Below are 12,330 nucleotides of genomic sequence, written 5' to 3'. Positions count from 1 at the left end.
CCACCAACTGAGCCGGCCAGATGCCCCTCAATTTTACTACTTTAAAAAATTGGGGGTGCCTGGGTGACTCAGTCGGCTGAGCATCCAACTCTTGATTTCAGCTCGGATCATGGTCTCATGGTTCATTTGTTCAAGCCCCACATCAGGCTCTGTGCTGACAGTGCAGAGCCTACTTGGGATTCTCTCTCTCTCTCTCTCTCTCTCTCTCAAAATAAATAAATAAACCTAAAAAAGTTTTTTAAATGAAGAACTGTTCTTCAAAACACAATAGAGGGGCGCCTGGGTGGCGCAGTCGGTTAAGCGTCCGACTTCAGCCAGGTCACGATGTCACGGTCCGTGAGTTCGAGCCCCGCGTCGGGCTCTGGGCTGATGGCTCAGAGCCTGGAGCCTGTTTCCGATTCTGTGTCTCCCTCTCTCTCTGCCCCTCGCCCGTTCATGCTCTGTCTCTCTCTGTCCCAAAAATAAATAAACATTGAAAAAAAAATTCAAAACACAATAGAAAGAGGTGAATGGCAAGCCACAGATCAAGAGAAAATATTTGCAGGGATTGTTAAATATCAAGGACTAATACTAAGAATATATAAAGGACGTTTGTAAATCAACAAGGAAAAGGCAAACAATCGAACAGAAAATGGACAAAAAAACCCCACCCTATACAGGCACGTCACAAAAGAGGAACCACAAATAATTAATAAACATGTGAGAAGATACCCAGTATTATTCATTAGAATACGCTAATTAAAGCCTCAATGAAATATTTTTTTAACATGCACAAAATTGGCAAAACTAAAGTCTGAAAATATCATGCTTTGGTGAGAATGCATAGCAATGACAATTCTCATATAATGCTGCACATCTTTGCCAAAACTGTGTTTTCAGATTTTGCTGGTGGGAGTATAAATTGGTCCACTTGGAAACAAAGCTTGGCATTGCATGTTACATTTGAATAAGGTGAGATAAGATAATTGGGGACAATGGGAATGTCTGCTCTCATAATGCTCTAATTATTTTCTTTAATTATTATTATTTTTTTTGGAGAGAGTCTGAGTGGGTGAGAGGGGCAGAGGGAGAGAGAGAATCTTTTTTTTAAGTTTATTTATTTATTTTTTAGAGAGAGAGAGAGAGAGTATGCAAACAGGGGAGGGACAGAGAGAGGGAGAGTGAGAATCCCAAGCAGAACCCGACGCAGGGGTTCCAACCCACGGACCATGAGATCATGACCTGAGCCAAAATCAAGAGTCAGATGCTTAAATGAATGAGCCACGCAGGCACGCTGAGAGAGATTTTTTTTTTTTAATTTACATCCGAATTAGCATATAGTGCAACATGATTTCAGGAGTAGATTCCTTAATGCCCCTTACCCATTGAGCCCATCCCCCCTCCCACACCCCCTCCAGCAACCCTCAGTTTGTTCTCCATATTTATGAGTCTCTTCTGTTGTGTCCCCCTCCCTGTTTTTATATTATTTTTGTTTCCCTTCCCTTATGTTCATCTGTTTTGTCTCCTAAAGTCCTCCTATGAGTGAAGTCATATGATTTTTGTCTGGCTCTGACTGACTCATTTCACTCAGCATAATACCCTCCAGTTCCATCCACGTAGTTGCAAATGGCAAGATTTCATTCTTTTTGATTGCCGAGTAATACTCCGTTGTATATATATACCACATCTTCTTTATCCATTTATCCATCAGTGGACATTTGGGCTCTTTCCATACTTGGCTATTGTGGATAGTGCTGCTCTAAACATGGGGGTGCATGTGTCCCTTCGAAACAGCACACCTGTATCCCGTGGATAAATGCCTAGTAGTGCCATTGCTGGGTGGTAGGATAGTTCTATTTTTAGTTTTTGGAGGAAGCTCCATACTGTTTTCCAGAGTGGCTGCACCAGCTTGCATTCCCAGAGATTTTTAAAAAAATTTTGTTTTAAGTTTATGTCTTGAGAGAGAGAGAGCAAGCGGAGCAGAGAGAGAGGGGAGAGGGAGAATCCCACTGTCAGCTCAAAGCGTGATGCATGGCTCCAAATGACAAACCGTGAGATCATGACGTGAGCCCAAATCAAAAGCCAGACGCTTAACCGACTGAGCCCCCCAGGCGCCCCAGGAAGGACATAGAATCTTAAGCAGGCTCCGTACCCAGCTCCGAGCCCAACAAGGGGCTGGATCCCATGACCCTGGGATCATGACCTGAGCCAAAATCAAGAGTCAGAGGCTCAACTGGCTGAGCCACCCAGGCGCCCCAATAATGCTCCCCTTCTTGCTAGCTTAACAAGACTTAGAGCATTCCAGGAAGGAAAGATATGGGGAACGCTTATCCAGCACTAACTATATGCTAAGCATTAAGTTAAGACCTTTTCACATGCTTCTTTGAAGCTGAGGCAAAAGGGGTGTCCAGAATGCTGTCATTCTATGACACGAAACTTCTGGCTGAAGTTCCTTCTACTAAAGAGAAATATCTCAGGAGCACTCTTACTCCATCAGGACAAGCTACACATTTACAAAGATTACCATTCTCTGGCTTCTTTCTTCAAGAGACATTGGTTCCAAACATTTCATTTTTTCAGTACAATCACGATCACACACTAGGGTGTGAGAATAAAGGGATTTTTCTCATCGGTGCCATTTTATGATGATGAGACAAATCCAGGAGATCTTATTTGTGAATCACAGGAATGCCCAAAGAAGCAAGATGCCAATCAGAGAAGTAATAAATACAAACATAAGAAAATTTCCTTCAGCTGAATAGGGACTTGAGTCATCCTGAAGAAAGGGCTCAACAAATAAACTCCAGACACGGTTAGGACACACGTGCGCACGCACACGCAAACGACAGATCCCGGTGAACCTTCTGAATTCCAAAGATAAAGAAAAAAAATCATATACCCTTCAGGCAACAAAGGAACAGGCAACATATAAACAACAACAGCAACAACAACAACAACAACAACAACAACTACACTAGCATCAGACTTCTCCGAACACTGAAGGTGGAAAACAGTGAAACATCTATGAACTCTCAGAGAAAAGGGACCGTGACCCGAAGTTCTAACCTCTCAACTAAGATATCATTTGTTAAGGCAAAGGAGGTATTTGGGGGTAGTCAAGGCCTCAGAAAGAATATACACCCACACAGCAGACATGAGGGAGCAAACATGAAGTATATATCAATCCAATGACAATTTATTCAGCACAGAGATGTCACATGGGGAAAGATAAAATGACTAAGAAACAGCAGTAACAATAAATCCTGTGGTGTATTGTACATTTACATCTAAGTAGATTATGAGAACATGACTGAGATTTGTAATGTAACAGATTAAAAAAAAAGATTGTTGAAATAGAAAACACATCAGATAAAACAGAATTCAAGATCAAATATGTTAAGGAGGACACAAATGATGTTCTGTAAAAGGCACAGTCATGAAGATTACATGTATGTAACAAAAATCTATATAGACACCAAATACATAAAGCAAAACTTGAAATACAAGGAAACTGCATAAAACACCCTTATGGGGGTTGATTTTAATATTTTTTGAAACTTAAAAAATTAAGTAGTCAAAAATTACCAAGGATGTAGAGGATTTGAAAATACAATCAACAAGCCCAATTTTACTTACAGATTTATACCAGATATGGAAAAGTAAACAGTATACTAATACAAAACCTATTATACCTCACCCAAAAGAAAACTTGAAACATTCCCCCAAAATGTAGAGGTTATACACACCATAGTTTGAACCCAAACCAATAAGACTAGAGATCAACACTAAAGAAATTAATAAAAACTTTTGCTATTTAGAAGTTAAACACTATTGGGGCGCCTGGGTGGCTCAGTCGGTTAAGCGGCCGACTTCGGCTCAGGTCATGATCTCACGGTCCGTGAGTTCGAGCCCCACGTCGGGCTCTGTGCTGACAGCTCAGAGCCTGGAGCCTGTTTCAGATTCTGTGTCTCCCTCTCTCTGACCCTCCCCTGTTCATGCTCTGTCTCTCCCTCTCTCAAAAATAAATAAAACGTTAAAAAAAAAAGAAAGAAAGAAGTTAAACACTATTGTAAAGAGGAAACCAAAACTGACGTGTAGAGCTGTCTTGAAAAGTATGAAAAAAAACAATTAATATGCAATGGGACACAGCTAAAGCCATATACCAAATAAAACGCACAGCTTTCAAGAAGTTCATTTAATAAGCAGTGAAAATAAGTGAAATACGAAACATGAGACATTTTAACTAGATAACAAAATAAACTAGAAGAAAACAGGAAAAGAAAACTAACAACAATGCAAGAGGAGATTAAATAGAAAACCAAAATATACAAGGAAAAAACAAAATTAAGAGCCCTTTCTTTGATAATATCTGTAAACAGCTAAAACTCTGAAAACCTGTTTAAAGAAACAGAGAGAAAGGGTGCCCTGCCGGCTGTGTCAGTGGAGCGTGTGACTCTTGGTCTCAGGGTTGTGAGTACGAGCTCCACATCGGGTATAAAGATTACTTAAAAATAAAGTCTTAAAAAAAATCGGGGTGCAAAAGGAGACAAAACCAGAAGTGCAAGAGAATAAAATAATTATGAGAGAATATTGTGTATGTCTTTAGGATAATAAATTGAAAATCTAGAAGACTAGTTCTTAACCTTGGCTGCACACTGTAATCGCCTGACGAGCTTAGAAAATTCCTGATGCCTGAGCCTCACTCTCAGAGATTCTAATTTAGTCGGTCTGGGGTGTGGCCTGGGCCTGGGGGAGACAAAGGCTGTGCCAAGTGATTCTGATGTTCAACCAAAATCTAGAACCACTAAGTCTTTACAGGGCTTGGGCCATGTGGTCCGTGAACCAGCAGCATCAGCACCTCCAGAGACCTTGTAAGAAATGCGGAATCCCAGCCCCCACCCCCCAGACCTACAGAATCAGGATGAGCATTTTCATGACATCTCCCAGGTAATGTATATGCACGTTAATATATGAGATGTACTGATCTAGAGAAAATGGAAAATTTCCAAGGGAAATATGGATACTAACATTTATTTAAGAAGAAAAGCTGATGGATTAATTAGTCAATTAACTAATGTAGAAGAGATCAGAAAAGTAAAGACCTACCACTTATAATAAGGCATCAGACTCAAATGCTTTCACAATTGAGTTCTATCTAATCCTTAACGATCAGATAATGCCTCCAGTTTTTAAACCATTCGTAACTATAGTGAAGTTTCCAAGTTCATCTCATGCAGCTAGTATTACATTCACATTCAAACCTGATGCCGTAGTACAAAACAAGAAAATTATGAACACAATTATGAACACAGATACAAAAAATTCTAAATAACACATTACCCAATTTAAGCAACACTCTATTTACAGAACAATAAAAATTGCCTAAGTAGGGTACTTTTATCCTAGAAATTCGAGCATGGTTTAACTTTAAAAAATCTATCAGTGTAACCCAGTATACTTTATGACATTAACAAATACAAAATGAAAATCAAGTAACTATGTCAATAGGCGGCTAAAAGGCACGTGATAGTATTAGCAGTTCCTAATAAAATCTCTAAGTAAAAGAATAATGGAAAGAAATTATCTAGCCTTGGTAAATGCTACTTTCCAAAACCGACATTATACTAAGTGGTTCAATACTCAAGTATGGCCATCCAAAGGAGCAATAGAGAAATGACTGCTATACTATATATTATTCAGCATTGTTTTAGAAGTTCTAGCTATGATAAGACACAAAAAGGAAATAATTGACATCTTTTTGTGGTGACTACACACACAGAAATTCAAGAGGCTACTAAAGTACAATTAGAATTGGGATGATAGTATGGTGGATTCGCTGGGTACATAAAAGTATATAGGGGCGCCCAGGTGGCTCAGTCAGTTGGGCATCCGACTTTGGCTCAGGTCATGATCTCACGGTTTGTGAGTTCGAGCCCCGCATTGTGCTCTGTGCTGACAGCTCAGAGCCTGGAGCCTGCTTCGGATTCTGTGTCTCCCTCTCTCTCTCTCTGCCCCTTCCCCACTCACACTATGTCTCTCTCTGTCTCAAAAATAAATAAACGTTAAATTTTTTTTTAAATTTATAAAAACCAATAGTTTTTCTCTATACACTAGCAGCGTCTAGGTAGCCAAAAAATTATAATGTACTCATGACAAATATGACCTATATGAAGAAAGCAGTCGTACTTTATTAAAGAAGGCAAAACAAAACCAGAATAAATGGAGGAACATGTACGTGAAGACAGTATGATACAAATATTAGGCTCAATTTAGTATTAAAAATTCATGCAATTTGGAGCAAAAAAACCCAATTCAATGGGTCTTCTAAGGGAAGCTAGGTAAAATGATCTCAATGTTCCTTTGGAAGAATAAATGTCGACAGAACAGTGAAAAAGAAAAGGACTTGCCTTTTGATATTAGAGCTCAGCGTAGAGTGCTGTGAGTAAAACAACATGCCAATGGTACAAGAATAACAAATAGATGAATAAAACATAACACACTTCATAAATAAATCCAAGGTTATACATGAACTTGGTACATACAATGTCATTTCAGTTCATCGGGGTCAAGGATGACCTACTATAATGATTCGCTCTCTAACCAAGAGAAAAGGGAAACTAGGCCCCTTATCAAATAACATATACCAAAATAACTTTAACTGTAGAGAAGTCCAAACAAAATTAAAACATCACAAGAAAATCTAGGTGTGTATTTGTGGAACCTTGGGGTAGAAAAGAACTTTTTAAGTAGGACAAGAAACCCTAGGAATCATAAAAGGGGGAAAATAAATATATCTGATTACACAAATATTACAGATAGCAGGATAAGCCATAGACTGAAAAATTGTGCAGCAAGTGTATCAAAAAGCTAACAGGCCCCATGTTCAAAGGACTAAGTAGGAAATGGGGCACAGCATTTGAACAGGTGATTCATAAAACTCAAAGGGCTATTAGCCATGTGAAAGTTTTACTTAGCTCCACCAGGAAATCAGGTCAAGGCTTACTGAAACAAGGATGGCATCTAGGCAGAGAGATTATTTTTGTATCCATGATACTGGCCCAAACAGCCAGTGTTTGTGAGACTGAGGCGAGCGGCTACAGCCTGGAAAACCTGAACATCCAGCAAGGATTTCTTTAGCATTTGCTACGTGCCATGTTGTTCTAGGTGAACAACAATGAACAAAACAGACAAAAGTCCCTGCACTCCTGGAATTTACATTCTAACCAAAAATAATTTGCCGATATCTAGTAACATTTTCAGGGGTGCCTGGGTGGCTCAGTCGGTTAAGCATCCGACTCTTAATTTGGGCCCAGGTCATGATCTCACGGTTCGTGAGTTCAAGCCCCAGCGTCGGGCTCTGCGCTCACAGCGCAGAGCCTGCTTGGGATTCCCTCTCTCTCTCTCTCTCTCTCTCTCTCTCTCTCTCTGCCTCTCTCTGTGCACCTCCCCCCTCACAATAAATAAATAAACTTAAAAAAAGAGCACATACCCTCTCACTTAGTAATCACATCATGGGGGAATCCACCCTACAGATATTGAAACACAAGTATGTAAGGATTATATGTACAAGGACAATTATTCCAGCATTCTTGTAGTGGCAGAAAACTGGAAACAACCTAAATGTCCATTAAAGGGGAATGGTTGACCAAATTATGGTGGGTTCGATCTCTGGAGAGTTATTCAGCTATTAAAGAGAATGAGATAGAGTTCAGTCCAGTGTCCCAGAGAGATGGACATGATATGTTAAGTGACATGCAAAGATATGCAATCTGACTTTGGTCAAAGTGTGAAATCTCTGCTTCACCTGCTCTCCCAGATTCCTCATACTCCCTTTACGTTATCCATCTTTATACGGGTTTGTATGAGTATAGAGGGAAGACACAGTCTGTTAACTATGACTACCAAAAGGAAATGGTTTGCAGAAAGCGTGAGGGTGAGCTCTAGGTTGTCTATAAAGACACATACTCATTTTGTATTCTATAACACTTGTGACAGTAACAGGTATTTTGCAACTGGAAAACCCAATAAAATTAAAACTCAGTACAGGTATTCTTTAAAAGACAGTATGTTCATCTAGATATGTCTCTTGAGGGAAGGGAAACAAAGCAAAAATAAACTGGTGGGACTTCATCAAGACTAAAAGCTTCTGCAGAGTGAAGAAAACAATCAACAAAACTCAAAGGCAACCTACTGAGTGGAAGATATTTGCAAATGACCTATCTGATAAAGGGTTAGTATCCACAATATATAAAGAACTTGTAACACTCAACACTCAAAAAACAAAAAATCCAATTTAACAATGGGTAGAAGAGGGGCACCTGGGTGGCTCAGTTGGCTAAGCGTCCGACTTCGGCTCAGGTCATGATCTCACGGTTTACAGGTTCGAGCCCCGCATTGGGCTCTGTGCTAACAGTTCACAGCCTGGAGCCTGCTTCAGATTCTGTCTCCCTCTCTTTCTTCCCCTCCCCTACTCATGCTCTTTCTCTCTCAAAAGTAAATAAACATTAAAAAAAAAAACTTTTTACAAAATGGGTAGAAGGCATAAACACACATTTTTTCAAAGAAGACATACAGACGGCTAACAGACACATGAAAAGATGCTCAATACCAATTATCATCAGGGAAATACAAATCGAAACTACAATAAGATATCACCTCACACCTGTCAGAATGGCTAAAATTAACAACACCAGAAACAACAGGTGTTGGTGAGGATGCGGAGAAAAGGGGAACCCTCTTGCACTGTTGGTGGGAAGGCAACCTGGCGTAGCCACTCTGGAAAACAGTATGGAGGTTCCTCATAAAAGTTAAAGCTAGAACTACCCTACGATCCAGCAATTGCACTACTAAGTATTTATCCAAAGGATACAAAAAACACTAATTCAAAGGGATACATGCATCCCTATTTTTATAGCAGCACTATTTTTTTTCTTTTCTTTTTTTTCAATATATGAAATTTATTGTCAAATTGGTTTCCATAGAACACCCAGTGCTCATCCCAAAAGGTGCCCTCCTCAATACCCATCACCCACCTTCCCCTCCCTCCCACCCCCCATCAACCCTCAGTTTGTTCTCAGTTTTTAACAGTCTCTTATGCTTTGGCTCTCTCCCACTCTAACCTCTTTTTTTTTTTTTTTCCTTCCCCTCCCCCATGGGTTCCTGTTAAGTTTCTCAGGATCCACATAAGAGTGAAACCATATGGTATCTGTCTTTCTCTGTATGGCTTATTTCACTTAGCATCACGCTCTCCAGTTCCATCCACGTTGCTACAAAGGGCCATATTTCATTCTTTCTCATTGCCACGTAGTACTCCATTGTGTATATAAACCACAATTTCTTTATCCATTCATCAGTTGATGGACATTTAGGCTCTTTCCATCATTTGGTATAGCAGCACTATTTACAATGGCCAAGATGGAAGCAACCCAAGGGTCCATCAATTGATGAATGCATAAAGAAGATGTGATACGCACACACACACACCGGAATATTATGCAGCCATAAAAAGGATGAAATCTTGCCATTTGCAATGGCACGGACGGAGCTAGAGAGTATAACGCTAAGTGAAATAGGTCAAAGAAAGACAAATACCATATGATTTCACTCAGGTGGAATTTAAGAAACAAGACAAATAACGCAAAGAGAAAAAATAAGAGACAAATCAAGAAATAGACTATTATGGAGAACAAACTGATGGTTACTAGAGGGTGTGTGTGTGGGGGGGATTGGTAAAGTAGGGGATGGGGATTAAGGAGAGCACTGTCATGATGAGCATCGGGAGTTGTATGGAAGCGGTGAATCACTATATCGTACACCTGAAACTAATCTAACACTGTATGTTAACTAACTGGAATTAAAATTAAAACTTTTTCAAAAACAAAAAAGATAGTATGTTCTAGGTAATGGGATTGAAAAAGGAAGGTGTTTTACTTTCTTCTCAGTACCATACCGAATCTTCCATATTGTCTCCATAAAGAATGTGCACTAAAAATTTTTTAAAGACAACCAATAGATATGGAAATAGTTGATGTTTGAAATGAAAATTCCTGAACACAGAATTGATGCTGCGGTAACGAGACAGATAAAGGATTCCCATGTACAAAGACTGGAAGAGAACAAAGATGAACCCCTTAAACAGAGCAAGTGGCATCGTGGGTGATCGTTTTTCTAAATTTTGTGACATGTAATAAAAATAACTTGTGAAGTTATCATCTTTGAATAAGCAAACTTGCCCTTGAAAAGTTAGTTTTCGGAGGAAAAACTAAAGTATACTGGCCTAGAAGAAACAGGAACTAAATCTTTAAGTCTGTCACAACAACCACCTGAAGAGCGGGCAAATAAAAGTTTACTGGGGAAAAACAACAAATATTTAAGGCTAAAGGCGAGAACCTCACATTCCGCTAGTGGGCTAACACCAGAAGGCAACCCAGAGCTGGACTAACCCTTCCTATTTTATGAAGATGGCATGAGGGGACTTCTCTGCCTTCTGTGAGTCCTGGCCTAGGAGAGCTGGTGGGGGTGGGGGTGGGGGGTTGCTGCAGCCATTCTGTCCCACTTGCTCCATTTCTCTGGTGGGAGACCAAGCAGTCTCAAGAGCTCCGAGTGACTTCGGGTGACTGGCTGCATCATTCGAAGCCTAAACTGAGGGGAACGAGATTTGGCCTCTGCATCCCTGATTCGATTTTACCAGAAGTCACACATTGAACTGGTGTTGTACGTCACTTCCCAATGTGGTTCGAACCCAAAGAGGAGAATGGGTGTAATCAGAGCCCCCCAAACCCCAACACACGACTGCAACAGCTCTCCTTATCTCAAAGAAGCTCGGACAAAAGGAAATGGCTTCTGAACGTAAAGCCAAACACAACCATAAAGGAGAAGCAGAAACTCGCCTCTCTTGAGAAGCATAACAGGGGTGCAGTTAGCTATTCTGTTTTCATCAATGAGTTTAGGTACTTCTGCGGTCATTCACATGACGGGAACAATAAAGGCCACCGAAAACCCCTAAGCTGGTTTTCTGCAGCCAAGTATCACAGCGGCTTTACGGTATCAGCAGATCACAATGCCATCCTTCGTGTCCACCAGTATCAACAATACAAGTAACACGAGAGACCGTGGGAATAGGAAAAAAAAAAATAAACGAAAATAATTCTTGAGGTTGACCTCAAACTTGGTAAACTAAGAATTCATGAAAGTCAAGAAAATGATTTTAAAGTCAGAGTAGGTGCAGATGCGATAGTGGTATCTCATCGATGCTAGAAATGCTGCATGGAAGGGGTCACATCACTTGCAGTTTGAAGTGTTGGGGACTTATTAACTTTGTGATTTAAGCCTCCCCATTTGTGTGTGTGTGTGCGTGTGTGCCTTGTCTATAGCCAACACTCCACTAGGGTAACTTAAAACAAAATAGGAATTTATTTACAACAGCAAAGATGTCAAAAATAACAGAAACGATATATAACAAGTCCAAGAATTATTTTATGAAAAAGGCAAACAATATATACACAAGAGATAAAATAAAATTCAAAAGGGCAAACTTAATTTTGACCTCATCAAAACAGCTGCAGAATGTGGCAAAGCGGTCTTTCAGGTATGAATTGCTTAAGTAATGTTGGGCCAATTAAACACATGCACTTTTCAGCTTTTCTCTCTTGCTGAGTCTTCTTCCTCTGAATCCTATGGACCTTTGAGGACTGTAACGTAGGGGAGGCCATACAAGATTTACAAGTGTAGGCTGTTTACATGGGTACTGAAAAAGGTATGCTGTCTGGCGGGCTCACACTTTTTAAAAAAAGGTAAACCAAAGGTACAAGCGAAGTCCCATTTCACCCTCCCTGCTTATTTCTGGGGTTGTGTGTGTGTGAGAGAGATCGTCTTGCCTACCACACAAAATGTTGCACCAGTAATCCTTCCAGCTCAAGTGCTCTAAAATGTTTTCCCCAACTTGAACACGCATCAGAATCACTCAGAGGGCACAGTAAGACACAGATCACTGGGTCTCGAGCTCCGTTTCCAGATTCAGTGGGTGTGGTGCGCGGCTGAGAATTTTGTTCCTTAACCAAGTCCCAAGCGATTATGATGCTGTCAGTGCTGCCAGACCACACTTCAAAAACCACTGCTCTAAAATATCACACCCCTTTAGGATTTTGACCAGTCACGCTTTTCCCAGAGGACAGAGCAGTACATTATGCGACCGCTTGGGATCAGACTGGTAAGATGCTGTCTACCAGGCATTCTATTGCAACTAAGTTTTTCACACGCCACGGTTTTGTGTGACTTACGGATCGGGACAGCGACACCATGTTCTCTTGACCATTTATCTCAAGTTCTAATTAGTTACTATTTCAACTATTA

This window comes from Lynx rufus, unplaced genomic scaffold, assembly GCF_022079265.1.
Source record: "Lynx rufus isolate CCGP_SWC_20201006 ecotype Redwood Valley unplaced genomic scaffold, mLynRuf1.p SCAF_14, whole genome shotgun sequence".
NCBI classification, from domain to species: domain Eukaryota; kingdom Metazoa; phylum Chordata; class Mammalia; order Carnivora; family Felidae; genus Lynx; species Lynx rufus.
This window is presented reverse-complemented; position numbering follows the sequence as displayed.